General features: G+C 42.8%; 2 long non-coding RNA genes across 3 annotated transcripts in view; both read right to left on the bottom strand.

Moving 5' to 3' along the window:
• Positions 1 to 20,447, bottom strand: part of LOC147343115 (uncharacterized) — a 107,750-nt gene that overhangs the window by 55,784 nt on the left and 31,519 nt on the right. The window contains exon 3 of one of the 2 annotated variants that reach the window (XR_015156668.1): positions 13,020 to 16,387. The exons of the other annotated variant lie outside the window; for it this stretch is intronic. This is a non-coding gene — a long non-coding RNA (uncharacterized LOC147343115). Of the gene's footprint in view, positions 1 to 13,019; positions 16,388 to 20,447 lie in introns of those variants that run through there. 2 annotated transcript variants of the gene reach the window in all.
• Positions 8,392 to 10,805, bottom strand: LOC147343116 (uncharacterized). Its single transcript, XR_015156670.1, has 2 exons — positions 10,492 to 10,805; positions 8,392 to 9,915 (listed from the first exon to the last, which is right to left on the bottom strand). It is a non-coding gene; the product is annotated as an uncharacterized LOC147343116 (long non-coding RNA).

The raw sequence follows: 20,447 nt of genomic DNA, 5'->3' as shown, positions 1-20,447 counted from the left end.
AAAAATCTATTTCTGCTTTATTGATTATGCCAAAGCCTTTGACTGTGTGGATCACAATAAACTGTGGAAAATTCTGAAAGAGATGGGAACACCAGACCACCTGACCTGCCTCTTGAGAAACCTGTATGCAGGTCAGGAAGCAACAGTTGGAACTGGACATGGAACAACAGACTGGTTCCAAATAGGGAAAGGAGTTCGTCAAGGCTGTATATTGTCACTCTGCTTATTTAACTTATATGCAGAATACATCATGAGAAACGCTGGGCTGGAAGAAGCACAAGCTGGAACCAAGATTGCTGGGAGAAATATCAATAACCTCAGATATGCAGATGACACCACCCTTATGGCAGAAAGCGAAGAAGAGCTGAAGAGCCTCTTGATGAAAGTGAAACAGAGTGACAAGGTTGGCTTAAAACTCAACATTCAGAAAACTAAGATCATGGCATCTGGTGCCATCACTTCATGGCAAATAGATGGGTAAACACTGACAGACTTTATTCTGGGGGGCTCCAAAATCACTGCAGGTGGTGACTGCAACCATGAAATTAAAAGATTCTTACTCCTTGGAAGAAAAGTTATGACCAACTTAGACAGCATATTAAAAAGCAAAGACATTACTTTGCCAACAAAGGTCCATCTAGTGAAGACTATGTTTTTTCCAGTAGTCATGTATGGATATGAGAGTTGGACTATAAGGAAGGCTCGATGCTGAAGCGGAGAAGGCAACGGCACCCCACTCCAGTACTCTTGCCTGGAAAATCCCATGGATGGAGGAGCCTGGTGGGCTGTAGTCCATGGGGTCCACAGAGTTGGACACGACTGAGCGACTTCACTTTCACTTTTCACTTTCATGCATTGGAGAAGGAAATGGCAACCCACTCCAGTGTTCTTGCCTGGAGAATCCCAGGGACGAGGGAACCTGGTGGGCTGCTGTCTATGGGGTCGCACAGAGTCGGACACGACTGAAGCGACTTAGCAGCAGCAGCAGCAATGCTGAAGAGTTGATGCTTTTGAACTGTGGTGTTGGAGAAGATTCTTGAGAGTCCCTTGGACTGCAAGGAATTCACACTAGTCCATCCTAAAGGAAATCAGTCCTGAATATTCATTGGAAGGACTGATGTTGAAGCTAAAACTCCAATACTTTGGCCACCTGATGTGAAGAACTGACTCATTTGAAAAGACTCTGATGCTGGGAAAGATTGAAGGCAGGAAGAGAAGGGGATGACAGAGGATGAGATGGTTGGATGGCATCACTGACTCAATGGACGTGAGTTTGAGTAAATTCCAGGAGTTGGTGATGAACAGGAAGGCCTGGTGTGCTGCGGTCCATGGGGTTGCCAAGTCAGACACGACTGAGGAGTTAACTGAACGGAATCTATCACCAAGGAGGCAAGAAAAGACAGTTTCTTGAATAAGTGGTGCTGGGAAAACTGGAGAGATACATGTAAAAGAATGAATTCAGACACTCCCTAATTCCATACAAAAAAATAAACTCAAAATGGATTAAAGACCTAAATGTAAGACTGCTGCTGCTAAGTCACTTCAGTCGTGTCCAACTCTATGCAACCCCACAGACGGCAGCCCACCAGGCTCCCCCGTCCCTGGGATTCTCCAGGCAAGAACACTGGAGTGGGTTGCCATTTCCTTCTCCAATGAATGAAAGTGAGAAATGAAAGTGAAGTCGCTCAGTCGTGTCAGACTCTTTGCGACGCCACGGACTGCAGCCTACCAGGGCTTCCATCAAGGGGATTTTCCAGGCAAGAGTACTGGAGTGGGGTGCCATTGCCTTCTAGACACTATAAAACATTTATAGGAAAACATGGGAGGAATATTTTTAACTAAACCAGACCAAGCTTTTTAGACTCACCTCCTAGAGTAATGAAAATAAAAATATAAACAAATGGATCTATTTAAACTTAGAAGTTTCTGCACCGCAAAGGAAACCATAAATGGGACCAAAAGGCAGCCCTCCTAATGGGAGAAAATATCTGCAAACAAAGCAGCTGACAAGTGATTAATATACAAACATCTCATGGAGCTCAGTATGAAAAAAAACAAATAATCCAATCAAAATATCAGTGGGAAACCTAAATGGACATCTCTGCAAAGAAGATATAAAGGTGCCAAGAGATACATGAAAAGATGCTCACCTTTCACTATTAGAGAAATGCGGATCGAAACTACAAGGAGGTATCAATTCACACCCGTCAAAACAGCCTCCGTCAAAAAAAATGTACAAATGCTAGGCAGGGTGTGGAGACCAGGGAACCTCTTGCACCATTAGTGTGAGTGTAAACTGATACAGCCACATGGAGAACAGCATGGAGATTCCTAAAACTAAAAAGAGAACTACCGTACGACCCAGCAATCCCACCACTGGGCATATACCCTGAGAAAACCATGATTCAAAAAGACACACGTACCCCAGTGTTCACTGCAGCACTATCTACATAGCCAAGACATGGAAACACCTAGACATCTATCAACAGATGAATGGATAAAGAAGATGTGGTGTACATATACAGTGGAATATTACTCACAAAAAGGAAGAAAACTGGGTCCTTTATAGAAAATGTGGATGAACCTAGAGTCTGTCATACAGAGTGAAGTAAGAAAAACAAACATCATATATTAACACATATATGTGGAGTCTAGATCTAAATTGTATAGATGAACCTAGTTGCAGGGCAGGAACAGAGATGCAGATGTAGAGAATGAATGTGTAGAAATGGTGGTGGGAATGAAGTGGGAGATTGGGACTGACATGTGAGCATTTTCATGTACAAAATAAACAGCTAGTGGGAACCCGCTGTATAGTTTAGGAATCTCAACTCAGTGTTCTGTGGTAACCTAGATGGGTGGGATGGTAGGGGAGGGAAGGGGTTTATGTATACATACAGCTAATTCACCTTGTTGTACAGCACTGTAAAGCAATTAAATAATTTTAATTATCCTCCAACTGAAAAAATTCCCCCACCTTCTTTGAGGGAAATGTTGGCTAGGGACTTTAGAAACTTAATACTAGATAAGGACTCTTATTCCAAAATGTGGACAATTTACTCATAGCAAGCCCTACACGTGGTTAAGTGTCTGCAAAATACTGATATCATCAGAAACCTCAACTATTTGGCCAAGAGTGGACATAAGGTCTCCCCAGAAGACCCAAATATTGAATCAACAAGCCGTGCATCTAGGCTTTGCTGTTTCCCAAGGACAGCAGCATCTTCTGCCTGAGAGAAAACAGGTAACTCCAGGGTTGGGAACACCCAAGACTGGCAGACATCTGAGGGGCTTTCTGGGAATGGCAGGGTTCTGCTGGCTATGGATCGGATCCAGAAATAGGGGCTCAAAGAAAGCCCCTCTGTTAATCTTTAAAGGGACATGATCCTGAGCCCCTTACTTGGATTAAAGTAAGTTTCAAACAGCCTTTGAAACAACAAAAACAAAGTCAGTCTCAGCCCCAGCTTTGGAATTATCAGACTTAAAGGAACCTTTCAAATTGTATGTCCAGGAGAGACAAGGCATGTCTTGGGGTATTAATACAAACTATGGGGAATATCCCTCCATGCATTGCCTATTCTTCAAAACAACTAGAACAGACTGTTAAAGGATAGCCCCTCTGCCTTTGAGCTGTACCAGCTATTTGTGACACACTTCAAGAAGCTGAGTAGTTTACCCTGGGGCAACTCCCACTGTGTATGTCCCTCAGCATGTCCTTTCTTTATTGGAACAAAAAGGGGACTACTGGCTGGCTTCTGGGAGAATGGGAAAGTACTGGCTTGGCCAAAAGGTTCATTGGTCTTTTCCACAAAATGGCTATAGTAGCACTGAGTTATCTTCAACTTCACTTAAAACAATTTTGTTAGACTGTATTGTGACAGCTGCATTAAAAAAAAAAAAAAACTTGCTAAATCTGGTGAATTTTTGTGTATCCATTTTAATATTGAAAATGGAAGAAAAAAGCATTTCTATCATATTATGTTTTATTATTTCAAGAAAGGTAAAAACTCAACTGAAAAGCAAAAAAAAGATGTGTGTGGTGTATGGAAAAGGTGCTGTGACTGACTGAATGTGTCCAAAGTGATCTGCAAAGTTTCTCACTGGATGATGCTCCACGGTCAGGTAGACCAGCTGAGGTTGACAGCAATCAAATCGGGACATGAACTGAGAACAACCAACATTACACCACACATGAATTAGCCAAAATACTCAAAATTTCCAAATCAAGCACAGAAAATTATTTGTACCACCTTAATTGCTTTGATGTTTGGGTTCAACATAAGCAAAAAAAAATCTTAATTACTGTATTTCTGCATGTGATTCTCTACTAAAACATAATGAAAACATTTTAAAAACAAATTGTGATTGGCAATAAAAAGGGAATATGGCAAAACAATGTGGAATGGAAGAGTTGCTAAGGCAAGCAAAATGAACCACCGCCAACCGCACCAAAGAAAGTGATGCTGTGTATATGGTGGGACTGGCAGGGAGTCCTCTATTACGAGTTCCTTCGGAAAACCAAACGATTAATTCCAGGAAGTACTTTTCCAGTAAGATCAACTAAGGCAGCACTCAATGAAAAGCATCTGGAGTTCAACAACAGAAAAGGCATAATCTTCCACCAGGGTGACGCAAGACCACATGTTTCTTTGATGACCAGGAAAAACTGTCACAGCTTAGCTAGGAAGTTCTGACGCATCTGCTGTATTCACCAGACATTGGACCTTCAGATGTCCATTTATTTTAGTCTTTCCAAAATTCTCTTAATGGAAAAAATTTCAATTCCCTGGAAGACTGTAAAAGGCACCTTAAAACAGTTATTTGTTCAAAAAGATAAAAGTTTTGGGAAGATGAAATTATAAATTTGCCTGAAAAAAGACAATAGGTATTGGAACAAAACAGTAAATACATTGTTCAATAAAGTTCTTGGTGAAAATAAAAAATGTGTCTTTTTACTTAAAAAACTTAAGGAACTTTTTGGCCAACCCAATACTAAGCCATTCCCTTAGACAATTCCAATGTAAAACCTCAGGTCAGTTCAGCCCTAAATCCAGTCACACTGCTCCAGATTAATGCTACACAATCCCAAGAGCATGACTGCCTACATGTCATCAAGCTAGTATTCTCCAGCAGACCGACTTAAGCTACCAACCTTCTGCTGAGCCAGGTATAGAACTGTTTACCAATGGAAGCAGCACCACGGACCAAGGTAGGCAATGCAATGGGTATGTTGGTAACCCTTAAAAAGACTGTTGAAGCAAAAGCCCTATCCCCAGGGAGCTCAGACCAGGAGGCAGAAACCATTGCTCCAAAAGAGCCTTACCACTCACTGAAGGGAAGTGAGTAAACAGACACAAAGACACTTGCTATATATTCTCCGAAGAGCATGCCCACGGGGCAACCTGGAAAGAGAGGGGGCTCCTCACTTGAAACAGTAAAGACTTAAAGCCTGCTTCTTAAATCCTGTCACTATTACAAGCAGTCCATAAGCCCTCATGATTGGCCATAATGCACTGCCCAGGTCACCAAAAGGGCAAAACTCATAATAAAAAGGCAACTAGTCAACTGACCAAGCTGCAAAGAAAGGCAGCAAAGGAAAAGCAGTTCTCAAGCCACAAGACGGTCACTTCTCCTGCAGGTCAACGTCTCAAAATACCAGGCAGCTCAGATAAAATTAAAGCCCTCCTTAAGAAATTTACCCCCAGATTTGGGCTGCTTAACACCCTGAAATATAAACAACTTCAGATATGCATATGATACCACTCTAATGGCAGAAAGTGAAGAGTAATTAACAGTCTCGTGATGAGGGTGAAAGAGGAAAGTGAAAAAGCTGGCTTAAAACTCAACGTTCAAAAAAGATCATGGTATCCAGCCCATCACTTTGTGGCAAGAAGAAGGGATAAAAGTGGAAACAGTGACAGATTTTATTTTCTTGGGTTCCAAAATCATTGCAGTGACTGCAGCCATGAAATTAAAAGACACTTGCTCCCTGGAAGGAAAGCTATGACAAACTTAGATAGCATATTAAAAAAGCAGAGACATTACTTTGCAGACAAAGGTTTATATAGGTTTTTCCAGGTCAAAGCTATGGTTTTTCCAGAAATCACGTACAGATGTGAGAGTTGAACCATAAAGAAGGCTGAGTGCCGAAAAATTGATGCTTTTGAACTGTGGTGCTGGAGAAGACTCTTGAGAGTCCCTTGGACTGCAAGGGATCAAAGCAGTCCATCCTAAAGGAAATCAGTCCTGAATATTCACTGGTAGGACTGATGCTGAAGCTGAAGCTCCCATACTTAGGCCACCTAATGTGAAGAGCAGACTCATTGGAAAAGACCCTGAGGAGAAGGTGGCAGAGGATGAGATGGTTAGACAGCATCACTGACTCAATGGACCAGAGTTAGAGCAAACCCCAGAAGACAGCGAAGGACAGGGAAGCCTAGAATGCTGTAGTCCATGGGGTCACAAAGAGTCGGACATGACTTAGTGACTGAACAACAATACCTTCCAAGAGACGATGGGCCTGCTTTTGCCTCTAGCATAACCCAGCAAGTATCCACAGGCACTGCAAATTATTTGGAAGCTACATTAATCCTAGAGACCACAATCAAAAGGAAAAACCAAAAAGAAAAAATGAATTATACCTTACAAAGGAGCGCTGCTGTAATATTTCAAGAGACTAATTTGGGATAAGGTCTTGCCAGTTACCATGTTATGGATCAGAGTAGTTCCCAGAAGCAAGCCTAAATTAAGCTTCTTTGAAATATTGTAGAGTAGGCCATTCCAGATGTCTCTGCTGTGAATATGTGTCCACAGAGGACAGGAATGAGACCTGCATGCCATGGAGTATCCAGGGAGGCAGGATGGAGACGCTGATGGGGAACCTGGTGCCTGCCTTCCTGGGCAGGGACCCCTCCCATCTCCCCACATTCCTGGGCATCTACAGGGCTTTTGCCAGCCTCCAGCAGGTGCTGGACCTTCTCTTTACAAGGTGAGCACTATGCCCCCCGTGGGACACTGGGGACTCAGCCACCTCCTAGCTGAGAGGTTTTGGAATGTCACTTCACCTCTCTGAGCCTGTTTGATCCTCTACACACTAGGGTAAAGGGAGGACCAGCCTCGTGGGGTGCTTGTGGAGACCAAGTGGGTCCTTCATGGAAAGTGATTTCTAGGGACCTGGCCCCACGGAAAGGTCTGTGGTTGTGCTAACTGATCATTTATTTATTCCCCTTGAGGAAATCTCTACCTCATTTGCCACTGTCCTTGTGGATTTGGGCTGAGCTGTTTTCCCATTTTAAAAGGTGATTTGTGATTCCAGTAAGGGTTCTGTGTCCTGGGTGAATAAGAGCAAGGACCACTGGAGGCGAGCAGTGGGAACGCAGGCCACTCAGACGCATATGATGGGGCTGGTTGGTCTCACTCTTCAAATATAGAAGAAGGCTCACTAGAGGCAGGTGCTTTTCTAGGAACACCCAACATTTAATGTATCAGGCAGACAGCAGTCCTGCCCTCCAGGGCTTCCATTCTAGTTTGGAGTCAGACAGTCACACTAGACATCACAACCAGTGCTGTCCTGAGAGAGCAGTGTGGAAGGAAATGCCTGGCCTCTGACTCTGCTGCCTGCATAACAACCTCCAGGTTCATCTTTCCATCCTGGGCACCTTTACCCTGAGGACTTCCACCCTCCCCATAATTTCCCCCCCTGAAGATGCTACTGGCTTACATAGAACTCAGCATACCTGACTCAGACCTGGCACACCAAGCCTGCCTTCTCTGGGCACAACCTGAGCACCTGGAGCCCACTGAGGCAGAGGGGGATAGTGAGGAGGACTCAGGGTGTGTGAGGGGGACAAATGGGGAGAGAAAGGGGCTGGGCCACACAGAGCAGAGCCTCCCAAGGCTGGAACTGGACCAGGAGCAGTGAGGAGGCTCAGATCACTCTTCCCCTGGACTGTAGTCTGGGAGGACTGCCTGGTGATAGATGGCATCTTGGACTGAAACTTCAATTATTGACAGTGAGAAGTTTCCTGAGACACGTGGAAAAGCAGTCCTATTGATGATATTTTCTCTTCGTGGAGCTACAGCACCAACTCCAGAACAAGCTCTGAAAACATCTCGAGACCTAGAGCCTCTACTGCCCACTATAGCACCAGAGCAAGTTCAAGCCACAGCTCCCGCTCAGGTTCAAGAGCCAGAACATGCAACACTGCCAGTTCCTCAGCTAAAACTAGAGAACGGTCATGATCTAGCTCTCATTTAACCTACAGCTTATCAAGTTTACCTATTTCCAAGATGTACTGCAGTGATTTACAACAGAACAAACAAGCCAGGAAACTAGTGAAAACCCAGTATGGCCCATCTGCCCCCAATGGAAATAGTAATGATTCAAAGGTCTGAGATCTGTATTATATCCATGGATATTAGTAATATATACTTTATATAACTATCCAAAGAATACTTTCACCTTAGAATAAGAGAACAGAATTTCAGAAAATACACAATCTGCATCAATGAAAATAATAATTTTTTCTTTAGTCTTTCTCTTGGTATCCAAGGTCGAGACCTGTGACGGTGGAGACAATGTGTGCTTTCCCACAGTCAGAATGAGTTCGCTAGCAGACCCTCTCTGTCTCGATTTCTCTTACCATCAAAGCAGCCAGTTGCTGTATCAGACTTTTTGTCTCCATCTCTACTCCCTCTTTCTACCTGTCTCTGTCTGTTTTCCTCTCTTTCAGCTTCAGTCTCCATTTCTTTCTCCCCTTATTCTTACTTGTTCTGTTTTGGGTTTTTGCCCCACTTATGCCTGAATAATGTTTCTCTGTCTCTCTTCAGTCACCTCAGGCAGTACTGTTTCATAACACACAAGACATTGGGGCAAAAGCCCCTGTCAAAAATTCACTAAACCCAGATAACAATAATTAAAACCCCGTGCTGCCTGGGAAATGTTCATCTACAGTTAGTTACATCTTAGTGGATACAGGCCACCGTCCCTTCTAGGTCAGGACACTCTGATGTACCCAATCCCCATCTTTGAAACGTGTGCCACTGACTTCAATAGTGAAACAATATCCTTGCTTCCTCACTACTGAAGACCAAAGAACAACATGTGTCCATTTCTCCAGTCATTTCTGAATGTTGTGTGTGCATAATTTGATAAACCAAGAAAAAATTTCTGGGGAAAGACAGTCAATCTTTACTGATATGCTGTAACATCCCAGGCCTTGTGCTCAAACGCTCTTTTCTTTAATTACTCCTTTCCTACCTGACCAGAGAGGAAGTCTTCAGCACAGGCAGTTCTCTGAAGGCAAGCAATAAAGGACCAAACTCCATGGCACAACCAAGCCTCGTGTTTCCTTGTTTCATGGACTTTTCTTTCTCACCATCCTCTGGAATGGGCCTAGAGCCACTCAGCTCACTCTGGCCATGTTTTCCCAAGGGATGAACAACCGTTGCCAAGACTGGAGTCACTGTCGTCTCAAGCACCTGAACAGCAGCACCTCTCTCTAGAGTGCCCTCAAAACTGAAGTCCCTGTAGCAGACTGCATATTGGGCGTTCAACCGATACAAAACTCTCATCTCAGACCCTTTTCCTAGTACGTCGCTTTCACGTGTTGGCTGTCTTTACTTAATTCTTCACATCGCATGACACCATAAGGCTAACACTTATAAGCAAATTTCCAGACCTAAAAGACTGACTCCAGATTTCTTAGCCCAGACTGCTTCTGGATGTGTACAGAGAATGAATTAGAACATTCAAGTTTACCTGAATTCTGTTTTCTAGAATGCCAAGTTCTCAGGCCAGTTGCTCTCTGGTAGTTTTACCAGGGTAGGGGTTCTTTTGAAGCACTGCTTACAGAGTGTACTTTTGATATGGCCTCCACACAAGCCTCCTTCTTCACAGTCCTCCTGGGAGTCAGCCTGCTGAGCAGAAAAGGGGAAAAGTCTTGGGGGGGAGCAGATTCCATATAGACACAAAACAATGGTGCCAGCCTAGCTGCTGTCTTTATGTCAAGTGGGAAACTTCTAAGTCCGGAGATTACATTCCATTTTTAACTGAATGGGACACTGGGAGCTTGACATATGCCTATCAGAAAAAATGAGAGTCAACACTGTTGGGATCTACCAACCGTTAAGAAACAATCCACAGAATTACATGCAAATGAAATGCAAAGCCATAGAAAAACAGGTTATCACTAAATTGATGGAAGAATTTTTCACATACTGATACACGTTAGTTGTTCAGTCATGTCTGACTCTCTGCAGACCCCATGGACTGTAGACCACCAAGCTCCTCTGTCCACAGGATTCTCCAGGCAAAAACACTGGAGTGAGCTGCTATTTCCTTCTCCAACTGACTCATGGGAAAGTCCTTATACTTTGCTAATCAGAAAAACTTCTCTTATGGCCTGTTATATGTACATTGCACATCTGCTTGAACTATTAAAAAAAAAAAAAAACACAGACTCCCTTTATTAGATTGTTTTCAATACCTACTTTCAAGATAAGGACAAACGTCCCCCTTCTGATGATGCCCAGGCTGGTACTCCTTGGAGGATGAGTTTCCCTTTGAAGACAGCGAGGTCATGCTGCTAGCTGGGTACATGCTAGTCTTTCTCATTTCAAACTTTGAAGTGACATACTCCATCATATCTGATGTTTGTTCTTTGTTACGAAAAAGTATAGATCTGTGTTTCAGGCATTCCAACTGGAGCCAGATGGCCATGATGGTTGTGGTTCCACACATGTTCCTGTATCACTGAGATCCTGAATTTCCTGAACTGTATCAAACTCCAGGACACAAACTAGCCCTTCAAAAAAAGAAGAAAAAGAAGAGGACTGCTAGCAGCTGCCAGCTGCAAACTTACGGTCTCAAGGTCTCCCTCTGCGAGTAGGAAGGGTTTCAGACCTCAACCAATACTTACTTATAATACAATACTTATACCACCCTTATTTCTTGCCAGCTCCAATGGTAACTCTTTAGAAATAACTCATGGAACTAAGTACAACGCTGCAGATTTTGCCTTGATAAGCCTCCTCCATTTTGTAATCCAGGGGAAGACAATTCAAGTGAATCTGGAACTTGTGTCTTCTGGGGTCTAGTTTTCAGTTTGGCAAAAATAAACTCTCTTCTATTCTTACTGAGCATTGTTTCTTAATTATTTCCATCAACTCAACAGAAATTAACCACTTAAAACTGAAAACAAAACAATAAAAACAACAAAAAAGAACCAAACCAATTCAAAATTCCAAACTTGGTCTCCTGGAAAACACATATTTTTATCAACTAAAGATATTTGAAAATTTATGTGTCATTCTGTACATTTACAGTGCCAACTTTAATTAAGACTTTTGATAGAGAAGCATTTGATGGGCAACAGGGCTAACAACTTCATTTTCTGTCTCAAGAAAATGCCCAAGCCACTCCCAATCTTTTTACCCAATTTACTGCAGAAACACAGCCCGATAAAGCCTGTCACTGCAATCTTAGTGGTCACTTATACTTTGCATCAAGTCATTTAGATGATCCAACAACAAAGCCCAGATGCTGATGCAAACTTATCGCTTGATGAGCTGATGAATCCATGTTGGGGGAACTACCTGGATCACACAGAAACTGCTGGCCAGTTGTTCAATTTCTGGAAGCACAAGATGTTCCACTCCTATCTATTTCAACCACTTCCTACCATAAACCCTCATCCAAAATTTATGATCTTGAAGGAATCCCATGAGGCAAGTGTTAATTAAATGAAAAACAAGTTCAGAGGCCTTAAGTACCAGAAGTATCAGATACTTCTGAAGCTGCTATCATCCTTTCACCTAAATTTTGTTTCAGGACTCTCTAATTTTCACATACTCAAACAGTTTGCTTCCAGTTGCAAGCTGTGACTCTGGGTTCCTCGGGATTAGGTTCAGGTATGCTCTTTCCAAAACGAACAGCCTAACTTCCCTGTGTACGCTACACATTTCCCTTGGCATCTTCAGAGACCCACTGCGTTCCATTTCTAAATCATTTCATTTGAGGGTGCGATCATGATACTTGAATACTATGGGTGAATGATAAGGCCAGGGTCTACCCAATCATGCTCTTGGATCTCAACTACTCAGGAGCTTCCTGCGTGTAAAGTGAAACCCAGGCCGTTACTCACATGCCACAGAGATTGAAGAAATGGGAAAACCACACTAGATAGGTAGGCAGATGTTTAACAAGCAAAGGAATTTACTTCTGAGGCTCATCTTGGGCAGCCACAAGATGATTTCCCACCTGTATGCCAGAATCTTTAAAAACATTAAATAGAAGCCTTAACAGTTCAGTCAGCTATCCTGTCCACAGGTGCCAACAGCACCTTGCTGTCTCAAAAGTGTGTCCTTGTTAAGCCTACCTCTTGGGGAATCAAGCAGAATGCACATTTCAAGCACAAGGCTGGGGGATGGGTGAGGTGATTCAATTACCTAGGTTCATCTCCCAGGTTGACCTGGGTCATATTTTCTCCATGAATTCCAGCAACACATGCCCAACACAGCACTGAATATGTGGCTAAGAATAGCCCATCCCATACAAATACAACATAATCTATAAAACAATGTTCTCTGACAATATCCCCCTAAAGGGGAATAAGATATAACTGTTTAATAGTTGAAGGAAAGAGAAACTCACCATCTGTAGCTGGTTATTCCTTCTCTGGTCTGGGAGTATCAGAAAACCACAAGTGCAGAAAAGAAGGGTGTGACTCAACAACTTGTGAGAAGAAAAAGACAATTTAAATAAGGTGGGAAGTACCATGATAGCCCCACAGCATCCAAGACAGATCTCGTTATACCAACATGAAAACAAAATACAGACCTGAAGTGACAACTAATATTTCTTAAATTGTGTGTTTAAAAAGAAAAGGGGGATGCAGCAACTCAGATGACCGATGACACAGCTGTGTTTGAAAGGAATGATTTGGATGAAAAATACTACCATGCCAACATTTCAATTCAGTTTGAACTCCTGGCGATTCAAAAATTAAAACACATACATATTACCAACTTTAGTATATTCTTTCGCCACTCAGGTTTATGAAACTCAAAAATATGGACTAAGATGAAGAAAATTAAGACTATTTAGAATTTGGAATGCAAATAATTGCACCGGCTCTTAATTAAAGTTAATTAGTTAAAATAATGCTGATGTGAGTGTGCTTGTTTTGCTGTACATCTGGCAGAATGCCCAACAAAAACACCATTGGCAAAACACCATTATTTTAACTAAACATATGTTTTGTGGAAGCACATGACTCTTCCCAAACAGTAGGTTGCTCTCCACCCTCAAATGCATCTAGGACTTATTTACTTACAGCACAAGGAGTTACTTGAGTAGAAAGCTTCAAGCATGAGCACAATAACTTCCTTTGCAGAAGGAGGGCCTCAACTATAGCATTTGTGAAGGCATAAAACCCCCAAGCTGGTCCAGGATCTATGTCTTAATCATGGCTCCAGAGGCCAAATGGTCATTCTGGCTGCTTTCCTTTTTTTGTGTGTTTGATTTTCTGCCCACTCTAAAGATGGTTATCAGGTGGTACCTGTGGATGGCTGCCAACAGGACCAGAAGCTGTCTTCAAGTCTCAGGAGAATGTCTTGAAGACATCCAGATTCTAGTCCTTTGTCCTCAGGTGCCAGAGATTGGGAAGTGATGAGACCATCTTGTGGATCAGGACAGTCTTGCCTCAAGAAGGTGGACGTTTTTGTTGATAAACTTTCCTGAAACTTCTGATTAGATTGTTTCTCTTGCCAAAGCACTGACTGCCAGACCTCTACCACCTCCCAACTGGACAACTCAAGTGGTAGGCTGCTTGTCAGAGCAGAGGCTTTTATATTTTGGCTTCACCATGCAGCTCATGGGATCTTAGTTCCCCAACCAGGGATCAAATCCAGGCTCCCTGCAGTGGAAGCATGCAGTCCCAACCACTGGACCACCAGCGACGTCCCAGAGCAGAGGCTTTGATGTGCACAGCATCCAGGGTATCCCAAGAGCATGCAGATTTACTTCTGCACAGGCCATCACATGACTATGTGGGTGTCACTGGACCCAAAAGGGGTTAAACAATAGCCCTTTGCTCTATCTACAGCCTGCAGAAGTCCTGCCAACACAAGATCTGAGTGTTTCTCGCCACCCTTGATGTAGTCTTCCTCCCACTATATTGAAATACACAATCCTTTCCACAAGGAGTCCCATTCCAAATCTCAAGCCCCATTTGTCATGAGGCTACCACACTCAGACCCTTTTCCAGAGGCACCTAACAGTCTCACCATGTGTAGCCACCTAACAGTCTTCCTGTCAAATGAAAATAGAGGTAGATATATATGTAATTACCAATTAGGAGAACTGGAAAGATGGGACAGAGTAGTATGAATGAACCAAAGCACAACAAAGATGTCACAGTGAATTCAAAGATACACTTGTGGAATCAATGGAATGTCACATACAACTTGAAAATCCTATGTATCCTTTTCAAAGGAAGGGAACAGGGTCTGTTGAAGGAAGACCACAAAGAGTCAGAATACAGACTTTTTTTTTAAATCCATAACGAAAAATTCCAGGTACGTATGCAGGCCCATACATTCAAACATACTAAAGCGAAGGAAAGTGAGGTTCCCAGCCTTTCCAGAGTAATGGGTTGGAGATGTTATTGTACCTTCTCCTGCCATTTTTTTTAATATTGAAAATGCTCCAGGGGAAAATAATATGCGAAGTCTCCAGTGTATTAAGGACTGAAGCTCTGAAGCACTCATTACTAGTTAGAGGTTTAAGTTGCTTCCAGTTGCCAGATCTGACATTCACCACCATGAAAAGAGCTCACGTTCCTAGACCTGAATGTTCAAGTCACATCACATTCCCTCCTCTTCTATACACCAAGCACATTTCAGATGTGCCTTCCAATCTTGCCAGAAAAGTAACACATGTGAACAACTCCTTCTTATATCTCATCTTCTTGTTATGGTTCCAGTTCAGGGATGGTGCAGACAGAAGAGCTGGGCCACATTTGTCATTACAATGTGAGATTTCACTAACACTTCAGGAAGGCTGCCTCTCCTGGTGTCCAAGCTTCCTCAGAATCCAGATGGAGCTGGGAAACACTCAAGGAGGCAACAGGACAAAGGGGAAACAAGCCTTTCAGGCTTTCAAGTCAAAGATGGGTCTTCTTGCCTACATGTGTTTCCCAAACACTAAGTGTTGCTTATTCCTTTTTTTCTATCACGATGGCCCTGTATCCCAAGAAAGAAGGTCTGAAAGAGGGTCAGGAGAAAGTTTCTTTCTTCCTCCTAAGTCTGAGACCTTGGTCAGCTTGGCAGCATGTCAATAAGAGCCTGAAATTTTTCTTTGCTGAGGGCTGCTTCTGGAGTTTCTGGTGGCTTCTGTTCCCATGCATCCACATTCAGGAAGGGTTGTACCTTTTCTTAAATGTCTTTGGCTGACAAGAGTTCATCTAAAAGGCTTGATAAGCTTCCAAGTGCTGAGTGCTGGTGTTGGTCCAGCAAAGGGGACGTCCTTTTCACTTGAGAGTGCCTGCTACTGCCGGGCATGAGGCTCAGCGTGTGCAGGCTGCAGAATCTTTCTTTCCCGAGACTCCCATCTGGAGATTACAACTTGGGTCCCCTGTTCCGTGGCTTGGGATAAGCATGGCCAAGCCAAATCCTACAAGTGTGGCTAAGGACTATCAAGGTCAGGCTGAGGAGAGTCTTGGAGGGGGAGTGCTTTCAAGCCAGTCTGCAAGTTGCTCTCCTGGTATGTTCCTTGGGATGGAGGCCAGAGAGCTGTGTGAGTAGGTGGAGACCCACTCCCAGATTTGGTCCTGCTGAGGAGTGACTTGGAACTGTTCCCAGAGGTTTAGAGTTTTCTCTTCCCTGCACAGCTTGGGTAGGCTGCACCACCATGGACTTCAATGACCAGCCCGCAGAGGGCACACAAGGAACAACATGGGGAAGAAAAAAGGAGCTGCTGTGGCAAAAGATTGGATGCTCTAAAGCAAACTGGCAGGAGGCAATTGATGAGAGCTACTGTGGGCTTTTGTTTCCAAGAACAGTCAGATCTAGCCTGGCATTGGGGCCTTCTGCCAAGAACTTTGGGCTTCTCAGGTGGCTCAGTGGTAAAGAATCCACCTGCCCATGCAGGAGACACAGGAGACTTGAGTTTGATCACTGGAATGAAGAGATCCCCTGGAGCAGGAAATGGCAACCCACTCCAGTATTCCTGCCTGAAAAATTCCATGGACTGAGGAGCTTGGCGGGCTGTAGTCAATGGGGTCACAAAGAGCTGGACACAGCTGAGCACGTATGCACGTGCCAGGACCTTCACAGGCCCACCTCTGCTCTGCTCCAGGTGCCAAGCTCTTCGGTTCCAAAACCACATCTAGGGAAGAAGGGAGGTATGCACATCAGAAGTAACATATTCCAAATCAATTTGACCCAATCTGTCAGGCAGAGGGCATTTTTGGTTAGGCCTAATCAGGGGAATTTGATCTAGATCTGCAAACTGGTCCTTGGAAATGACGGGCACATCAGGTCAACACCAGACACCTGGCTTCCAGCAGATCCCCCACTGACTGGCCAGAATGTCAGGCCCTTCACACACTGCCCAGCACCTGTACTGCCCTCTCTTCTGAAAATGGATGCCTTCAGATCAGCCCCCTTAGGAGTCCTCTAGGGAATAGCCAGAGATTCACCTTCACTTTCTTACACACTAGGCTCAAGGTCCTCAGCATTGCTCCAAACATTCCTGCGTTTGTCAGTGCCTAGGGTCCAAATGAAAAATCACCTTTCTTTGATCCAATGCCTTTCCTGGTTTGGCATAAGTTAAAATACATGGATCCAGTCCCCATGTCCACTGAGTATGTTCACCAGCCCATCTCTTATGGACAGAGGTCCAGGACCCAGCAGGTATCGAGTCCAGATGAAAATCACCTGGGTCTAGATTCAGCCCCCAACTTTCTAGACTAAATCAATAAAGAGGCTCTGCTAATTAGGTTGAGGTTCCTCCCAACCCATGGTGAACAGATGTAAGCCACTTGAAGCACAGATACAGGTCCTGATTCAAATGTGAGTCTTTCAGAGACTGTCTCCATATGCCCATGGACCTGCTTCTTGACTCTTGATTCTCAAAAACACTATGTCAATAATGTACAGAGTACAACAGTTCTCATCTAGGGGCAACAGTCCCTCCTTCCAACTGAGGATAATAGGGAAGACACCAAATCATTAAGTTATCCCTTTAAGAAGAACTATACAAAAGAGATCTTCATGACCTAGATAACCATGATGGTGTGATCATTCATTTAGAGCCAGACATCCTGGAATGTGAGGTCAAGTAAGCCTTAGGAAGCATCACTATGAACAAAGCTAGTGGAGGTGATAGAATTCCAGTTGAGCTATTTCAAATCCTAAAAGATGATGCTGTGAAAATGCTGCACTCAATATGCCAGCAAATTTGGAAAACTCAGCAGTGGCCACAGGACTGGAAAAGGTCAGTTTTCATTCCAATCCCAAAGAAAGGCAATGCCAAAGAATGCTCAAACTACCACACAATTGCACTCATCTCACATGCTAGTAAAGTAATGCTCAAAATTCTCCAAGCCAGGCTTCAACAGTAAGTGAACTGTGAACATTCAGATGTTCAAGCTGGGTTTAGAAAAGGCAAAGGAACCAGAGATCAAATTGCCAACAATTTGATCACAGAAAAAAGCAAGAGAATTCCAGATAAACATCTGCTTCTGCTTCACTGATTACGCTAAAACCTTTGACTGTGTGGATCACAGCAAACTGGAAAATTCTAAAATAGATGGGATACTGGACCACCCTACTTACCTCCTGGGAAACAGGTATGCAGGTCAAGAAGCAACAGTTAGAACTGGACATGGAACAACGGACTGGTTCCAAATTGCGAAAGGAGTACGTCAAGGTTACATACTGTCACCCTGCTTATTTAACTTCTATGAAGAGTACATCATGAGAAATGTCAGGCGGGATGAAGCACAAGCTGGAATTAAGATTTCTGGGAGAAATATCAATAACCTCAGATATGCAGATGATACTACCCTTATGGCAGAAAGCAAAGAGGAACTAAAGAGGCTCTTAGTGAAAGTGAAAACAGAGAGTGAAAAAGCTGGCTTAAAACTCAACACTGACAAAACTAAGATCATGGTATCTGGTCCCATCACTTCATGGCAAATAGATGGGGGAAAATGGAAACAGTGACAGACTTTATTTTTGGTGGGCTCCAAAATCACTGCAGATGGTGACTGCAGCCATGAAATTAAAAAATACTTGCTCCTTGAAAGAAAACCTAAAACAAACCTATACAGCATATTAAAAAGCAGACATTACCTACAATGGTCCATTTAGTCAAAGCTATGGTTTTTCCAATAGTCATGTATGGATATAATAGTTGGACCAAAAAGAAGACTGTTCATTAAATAAGGCCAGATTTCTTCCTTGACTTGTAACTGATCCTGCAGGCATGGCTAGTCCTCTGTATACTTGGAGAATTTGTTGAAAAATGAAAGATTACTCATACATATTTAAAGTTTTTTAAGAGAAGTAGGCTATCTAAAGCATCTCTAAAAACGTCTTGTACATTTTGAAAAGTGAGAAATTTAAATTAGAAATATTAAATATTAAATTAGTAGGTCATCCTACTAATGAGCATTGCACATAACTCTGAAACATTAGAGATCTTTGCACTGAAGCCAGAAACTTGCCTTAATTCCCAGAATCACCATCATTACTCAGCATCTCTGGAAATTCTAGCTAACATGTTAAGCAAAAAAAAAAAAGGCAAAACAGAAGATAAAATTTGTTATTGTGTATGGTATTGAAATCCCAAAGAAAAATTATTAAAATTTAAGAGTGAGTTCAGTAAGGTAGTCACTACTAGATGAATACTGAAGTGTCACAACCATTGTCAAAGGAAACAAAAATAAGTCAATAATTTGTAGTGATCCCCCCTTAAAAAGACTGAGCCCTGAAAAACTGATGCCTTTGAACTGTGCTGTTGGAGAAGACTTGAGAGGCCCTTAGAACACAACTAGATCAAACCAGTCAATCCTAAAGGAAATCAGTCCTGAATATTCATTGGAAGGACTGAAGCTGAAGCTCCAATACTTTTGCCATCTGATGCAAAGAGCCGACTCAGTAGAAAAGACCCTGATCCTGGGAAAGACTGATGGCAGGAGAAGGGGCAGATCACAGCAGGATCCTCTGTGACCCACCTCCCAGAGTAATGGAAATAAAAGCAAAAATAAACAAATGGGACTTAATTAAAAGCTTTTTCACAAAGAAGGAAACTATAAGTAAAGGTGAAAAGACAGCCTTCAGAATGGGATAAAATAACAGGAAACAAAGCAACTGACAAAGAATTAATCTCAAAAATCTCAAAAAATATAAAAAATTAATCTCAAAAATATACAGCTCATGCAGCTCAATTCCAGAAAAATAAACGACCCAATCAAAAAACTGGCCAAAGAACTAAACAGTTATTTCTTCTTTGTATTTCTCCAAAGAAGACACACAGATGGCTAACAAACACATGAAAAGATGCTCAGTATCACTCATTATCAGAGAAATGCAAATCAAAACCACAATGAGGTACCATCTCACGTCAGTTAGAATGGCTGCTATCAAAAAGTCTACAAACAATAAATGCTGAAGAGGGTGTGGAGAAAAGGGAACCCTCTTACACTGTTGGTGGGAATGCAAACTAGTACAGCCACTATGGAGAACAGTGTGGAGAGTCCTTAAAAAACTGGAAATAGAACTGTCATATGACCCAGCAATCCCACTGCTGGGCATACACACCAAGGAAACCAGAACTGAAAGAGACGTGTACCCCAATGTTCATCGCAGCACTGTTTACAATAGCCAGGATATGGAAGCAACCTAGATGTCCATCGGCAGACGAATGGATAAGAAAGCTGTGGTACATATACACAATGGAATATCACTCAGCCATTAAAAAGAATGCATTTGAATCAGTTCTAATGAGGTAGATGAAACTGGAGCCTATTATACAGAGTGAAGTCAGAAAGAAAAACATCAATACAGTATACTAATGCATATATATGGAATGTAGAAAGATGGTAATGATGACCCTATATGCGAAACAGCAAGAGACACAGATGTATAGAACAGTCTTTTGGACTCTGTGGGAGAAGACGAGGGTGGGATGATTTGAGAGAATAGCACTGAAACATGTATATTATCATATGTGAAACAGATCGCCAGTCCAGGTTTGATGCATGGGACAGGGTGCTCAGGGCTGGTGCACTGAGATGACCCTAATGGATGGGATGGGGAGGGAGATGGGAGGTGGGGTTCAGGATGGGGAACACATGTACACCCATGGCTGATTCATGTCAATGTATGGCAAAAACCACTACAATACTGTAAAGTAATTAGCCTCCAATTAAAATTAATTA

This window comes from Bos grunniens, chromosome 28, assembly GCF_055505025.1.
Source record: "Bos grunniens cultivar Pamir isolate PY7600 chromosome 28, Bosgru_T2T1.0, whole genome shotgun sequence".
NCBI lineage: Eukaryota > Metazoa > Chordata > Mammalia > Artiodactyla > Bovidae > Bos > Bos grunniens.
Note: the sequence above shows the minus strand (reverse complement) of the source record. Positions and strands in the feature narration are given on the sequence as shown.